At 38.2% G+C, this 6,690-nt stretch overlaps 1 non-coding gene across 1 annotated transcript; it reads left to right on the top strand.

The window, feature by feature from the left end:
* The first annotated feature begins 1,050 nt into the window (after positions 1–1,050).
* On the top strand, positions 1,051–1,123 carry TRNAG-UCC (transfer RNA glycine (anticodon UCC)). Its single transcript has one exon. It is a non-coding gene; the product is annotated as a tRNA-Gly (tRNA).
* The last annotated feature ends 5,567 nt before the right edge of the window (positions 1,124–6,690 follow it).

Raw genomic sequence — 6,690 nt, forward strand, 5'->3', positions numbered from 1 at the left:
TCAGTCCTTTCTGTGATAAAAATATTCTGGCCAGCAGAGCTGTTGTGGGATTTGAGCTTGTTGTAAGTTGACTAGTATGGATGTCAACCCAAAGGCCACTCGCTGTAGCAGAACAGCCATGGGATTTGGAACACTTTGGATTTTTCCTCCAAAAGCATCTATAATGAACAGAGTTATTTCGAAAGCATTCCCTGCAGTTCATGCCTTAATTCAATCATCTGGGAACAGGAAAGCAGATCCCTCTCAATACACCACTAACTTGGATTTCTATGGTATTATGCACAATCTTCTCATTTATTTTTACAGTGATAGAGTGGTTTCCGAGCCAAGTTCTCCAGGCGTTTGGGGAAGAAGGAAAAGGTTTTGAATGCTTCCAAATTCTTTAGGTGACAATTGATGTTTTTTATTTTCTTGTTCTTCTTCAGAAATGAAAACAAACATACTAAACTCTGCACCTTAGAGCAGAAGGATGTGATTCTTGGCCTCTTGGATCCTTTTGGCAAAAATCAACTCCTTTGGCTCATAAATATTTTGTTTCTACCATTTCTCTTTAAATTCTTTACTTCTCTAGCTTTTACTAATTTGCTTTATTACTTTGAACCAGAAAATTAGAAAAGAGAACCTAAACTACATAGAAGGAGTAGATAGGACCTAATAACATTATTCATGAAAATGGTATCTGTCATCCCCTTTAGCATTTGCTTAGCAATTCCACAGAAGGGATAATTTACTAGATTTCTGAAGATTTTATTAGTTCTCAGATGGGCATATAGTAAACTATTATATGGAAATAAGGTCAGTAAATACATGCTGGTTTTTGTTTAGGAAAAACCCTTCTAAATAAAAAATGTCAGTGATGGAGCACTTACCTTTCTATTTATTCACAATCTTTCCCCCAAATCCTTTTCTCTCCCTTATTTTTTTTTTTTGAATTATTAACTATAACTTTCAGCATTTACTTTGGAGTGGAGATAAATTGGTAACGGGGTACATTTCAGACCAAGCAAAATCTGCATTGACTGAAGTTATTAAAGAGTGAAAATCGGAACTTCCCTGGTGGTTCAGTGGCTAGGACTCTGTGCTTCCAATGCAGGGGGCCCGGGTTCAAACCCTGGTCAGGGAACAAGATCCCATGTGCTGTAACTAAGACCTCATGCAGTCAAATAAATAAATAAAATATATATTAAAAAAAAAAAAGAGTGAAAATCATTGTGAGAAACAAATCTCCTAGAAGCCTAAATGAACAAAAATGCCTAAACAAACAAAAAATTTCATCATGAGAAATCCTTTTCCTTGTATGTAATGAAATCCAATCAAATTGCTTTCTTTGGAACTATGTTTTAATAACTTAACAGTATTGATTTTAACAAGTCATTTCCAAATAGAATGTATCACAAGTATTTTCTTTCAGCATCTAGCTGAATCAGAGCCATGTGAATGTGTTTTGCAGTATCCAAGAGCAATGTAAGGAGTAGAAGGGGTTTATGTTTCTGTAACAGAATTGAAAGTAGCAAGAATAAAGAGTAAGTTTTGTTTCCCAGAAATAACCAACTATGGAGGAAATTTTTATTGCTCTAGGATTCTATATTATCCTAATATTTTTAGGACAATATCTAGGAGGTTAGTAGAGAAATTAGATGTTGGTATATGGGAAATTGCTTCTAAGGCAAAAGGGAATGGGAGGAGTTCCTTGGTTATTTTTATAAAGTTAACCCTCTGTCCTATCTGTCCTATAATTTATCTTACTTTTCCCTCCAACTTCATGGTTCAACTCCTGAACTGAAAATTGAAATTGCTTTAATTTCATTTAGGGGTCAAAGGAAAATCCTTTTAATTTTAGGGGTTTTTTATGTTTTAAGAAATACTGTTTGTTTATTTTGGTTGTGTTGGGTCTTCACTGGGTGGGCTACTCTGTAGTTGTGGTCGCAGGCTTCTCATGGCAGTGACTTCTCTTGGTGCAGAGCAGAGATCCAGGGTTCACAGGCTTCACGGACTCAGTAGCTGTGTGTTGTGGGCTCAAGAGCACAGGCTCGATTGCTGTGGTCCACAGTCTTGGTTGCTCCATGGCATGTGGGATCTTTCTGGATCAGGGACTGAACCTGTGTCTCCTGCATTGACAAGTAGACTCTTTACCACTAATCCACCAGGGAAGCCCTAACTTTAGTTTTGACTGTACAATATGGGAATGCATAAAAATGAAACATTAATGGAATTAAATTTAACTCTAGAATAAGATAATTGGTGTTTGATATATAAATCCCAGAACATTGGGTTGCAAGTAGATTCAAAGTTAGTTAATAATAGGTATTCAAAGTAATAATGATAAGAACAAGGTGAATCTAATTTAATTTCTTTTAGATAATGATGTTGTGCCAGAATTAGCTAGGGCTATTTGAGCCAGTCCTCTTATAAAGCTATAAGCTGCTTGATGTAGTAAGGTCAGATAAAGGAGATTATATCTAAGATGCTTTGACATAATCATCATCACTAAAGAAGAATGGCCAATAAAGAATTACAATCCACCTCTGCCATTCTATTCCAGAAGCCCAGGTTAATTATTTTTGAACCAAAGTTGAAAGGTATTACTGTACTCTCCTGGTTCACCTGTTAAACCTGTTAAAGTTCTGCTAGATATTTAGAAAACTGGATAAAGAAATGAGTGACTAGAACTGTGACCCTAAAACAAAGAATCTGAAAGAACACATGGACCTTCTACCTGCTTCTTTCCTGAGACAGACCACATGCATCCCTATGAACTTAACACTTGTCAACTTCACATTGAGTTAAAAGGTGTAAAACCCTGTTACACTTTGAAATGGCTCTTCTAATTATTTTCCCCACAAAATATAACAATAGCAACAAAAAGCTGTGTCACGTCCCTTGGAATCTGCAGCCCTGAATGCCAAAAAGAGAGTGACACAGTTTGGGTTAAGTGAGCTGTCCTGGTTGTTGTTCAGTCACTAAGTCATGTCTGGCTCTTTGTGACCTCATGGACTGCAGTATACCAGGCCTCCCTGTCACTCACCATCTCCCAGAGTTTGCCCAAGTTCATGTTCGTTGATGCTATCCAGCCATCTCATCTTCTGCTGCCCTCTTCTCTTTTTGCTTTCAATCTTTCCCAGCATCAGGGTCTTTTTCAATGAGTCAGCTGTTTGCATCAGGTGGCCAAAGTATCGGAGCTTTGGCATTAGTCCCTCCAATGAATATTCAGGGTTGTCCTGGTACCTGGCTTAAAAGATGACCCAGAGAACACAAAGGTAGCATATTTCTATGGAATGTCGTCGTCTTTCTGGACCTCTTCTATTTCTATTTTCTTGAATTGGGCAAAAATCAAATTTTGAGAGGTACAGATCATGATCCCAGTAAAGACACTCTGCTTCCCTCTTTACTATTTAATAAATTTAACTTTTATTAGAGGTTAAATCTGATTTATCAAATGGTTTTAGCATGTTGAAAAATATAATGAAATAGGAGCCCAGAACTTCATAAAAATTGCACCCAGTAGCATTCTGTTAGAGAAAAATGTCAAAAGGTAAACTAGTAAAATGAATTATACCTTTAACTGCACTGTCTGGGGACACTATGATTCTCTTCTACCATCCAGCAAGGAGGAACCCATGTCTCATGTTCAGTCACTCTTGGCTTGGCACGGGAAGCTGGTATTCCTCTATCTCAAAGTCTTGCTTTGATGCTGATTTCATATATACTCAGTCTTAGATCCCTATCAGAGAAGACTGACATTGATGCTTCATCTTCCCCTTTTAAAATTTTCACTACTAGGTTTGATGGGTTTGATGTTGAATTGGTTTTTGGAGGTGAGAAAGAAGCATTTATTTGTCTAGAAATTTTCTTAATCTCTGTGAAAGGATGTGTGATTATTCAGCATCAAGTTCGTGCCACATTAGCATTCTATAGAGAAACAGTTAAAAGCTGATTGCATTATAGGTGTGATTTTTTGGATATACCTCAGCCAACATCCTGAGCATATTTTTACATCCTTTTTTTGTTGCTGAAAAATGAAGAACCAGTAGTTCTCTGTGCCTCAACAAGGACTGAAATGTCACTTCAACAAACACAGTGACTGTAATGATAACTAGTGTTATGTTTTGCAGTTTACAAGTACATCTAAATAAACTGTGGTACATCCAGACACTGGATTATTACTCAGTGCTAACAGAAATGAGCTATCAAGCCACGAAAAGACATGGAGGAAGCTTAAATGCATATTACTAGATGAAAGAAGCCAATCTGAAAAGGCTATATACTGTTTAATTCCCACTATATGACATCCTGGCAAAGACAAAACTATGGAGACAATAGAAAGATTCATGGTTGCTGGGATTAGGGAAGAGAGGGGATGAAGAGATGGAACACTGAGGATTTTTAGGACAGTAAAACTATTCTGTAAGATACTACAGTGGTGGCTACATGTCAGCATACAGTTGTCCAAACCCATAGGACATGTGACATAAAAGTGAACCCTAGCCTAAACTCTGGACTTTAGGTGATAATGGTGTGTGGATGTAGGTTCATCAGTTACAGTAAATTTACCACTGTAGTGTAGAATGTCAATAGTGGTGAAGGTTGTATGTATAGGAACATAAAATCAATGGCACCTTTTTGCTTAATTTTTCTGTGAACCTAAAACTTTTAAAAAATTATGTTTCCTAATTTAAAAACATACTTCCTTTATTAATCTTAGCAATAATTCTATAGTATGGTTAAAGCATGTTATTTTCATTTTCAACAAATACTGATCAAATGCCTACTTACTGTTAGAAAACGCCACGGGGAGAAAGAGCCACACAGATGTTAGAAAACACCGCGGGAAGAAAGAGCCACCTGTAAGGACCGTTGATGAAGGCCTTTATTGGACGGTCGCTCTCGGGCAGAACTCCCGGGGGCGGGTGAGCGAGGAGACAAAGGGAGTCTGCGAGGTATGAGGGGTGGGGAGAGGTTTTATAGCCAGGGCCAGGCGTCCGAGCCAGGTCTTCCCATATTAGGAAGAAAGCGCGGGCTACAGCGGCGGTTGGTGTCCAAGGGCTCCGGGTCGGTACCTGATTGGACCAGGCTGCAGGGGGCCGGTCCCCGGAAGTTTAGCCAGCCTCCAGGAACTCGTCTGCGGCACTTTTTCTGGGGCATGCCTCAACATGCCCGACCTTTCACTTACTCTTTTAGGCACTGGGATCTAGGTGGCAAATGTCCTTGCCCAGTGGAATTACATGGCTATGTTGATTTGACTGCTAATCAGTTTGATTTAAAATTCAAGCTTGGTTCCCTTAACTCTGTACCTGAGAGTCTTTCAATTACATTTCACGTTACTTGTGGCTAACCCTCAGTGGCAGAACAGAATATAAAGGATATAAAACAGGGTTAGAGTTAAGTGGTCAGCAAAGCATTACCGATTATAAACATAGACAAAAGGACATTGCAATCTGAGATTCTATACCTGTTCAAGGGAGAAATTGTGTAGATACCTAAAAAATGATGTTTGTAAATATGAAATATTAAAAATTAAAAATATTTGCTTTAGGATATGATGGTGCCTTAGAAACACTTTTTTTGGTAGATGAATTGCATTCACAACTACAGAAAAGAGTGATTTTTGGAAGTATTTCTAGTATTTCCATGGTAGATTTGATCAATATGTGGTCGTTTACAGCTTGGCTGTACAATGGATATTTTTTCTTTTGAAAACATGTCTTTTTAAATAGACTCTCTGGAAGAAGTTTAAAGGGAATGTGTTGATGCTTAACTCTATTACAACAGACACTAGATGTGCTTAAAGTTCTTTTCTCAAAATCGGTCTAGATTTCACTGAGGTTAGTTTCAAGTACGGAAGTTCATTTCATCAACATCATTCGTTTATCATCAAGATCTATCCCTGCTTTGGCTAAATTAAATAGTTTTCAAAACCACAATTTAATTATTTTTGAATCATCCATTAAAAAAACCCACCTTAAAAATGAAATTAAGTCCAGATTAATTATAATAGGAAAAATAAAAACTTTGGCATTTCTTTAGGGTTCTACCCTAGGGTTTTCCAGTTTTATCACATTATAAAATAAACTCAATTTCTGTGCTCGTTATTAAGTAACACTGACTTCTAATGTTCAGTTCAGTTCAGTTGCTCATTTGTGTCCAACTCTTTGCGACCCCATGAACCGCAGCACGCCAGGCCTCCGTCCATCACCAACTCCTGGAGTTTACTCAAACTCATGTCCATTGAGTCGGTGATACCATCCAGCCATCTCATCTTCTGTCATCCCCTTCTCCTCCTGTCCCCAATCCCTCCCAGCATCAGGGTCTTTTCTAATGAGTCAACTCTTCACATGAGGTGGCCAAAGTATTGGAGTTTCAGCTTCAGTGTCAGTCCTTCCAATGAACAGCCAGGACTGATCTGCTTTAGGATGGACTGGTTAGATCTCCTTGCAGTCCAAGGGACTCTCAGGAGTCTTCTCCAACACCACAGTTCAAAAGCATCAATTCTTCAGTGCTCAGCTTTCTTTATAGTCCAACTCTCACATCCATACATGACTACTGGAAAAACCATAGCCTTGACCAGATGGACCTTTGTTGGCAAAGTACTGTCTCTGCTTTTTAATATGCTATCTAGGTTGGTCATAACTTTCCCTCCAAGGAGTAAGCGTCTTTTAATTTCATGGCTGCAGTCATCATCTGCAGTGATTT

Source organism: Dama dama, chromosome 17 (assembly GCF_033118175.1).
Source record: "Dama dama isolate Ldn47 chromosome 17, ASM3311817v1, whole genome shotgun sequence".
Taxonomy (NCBI): domain Eukaryota; kingdom Metazoa; phylum Chordata; class Mammalia; order Artiodactyla; family Cervidae; genus Dama; species Dama dama.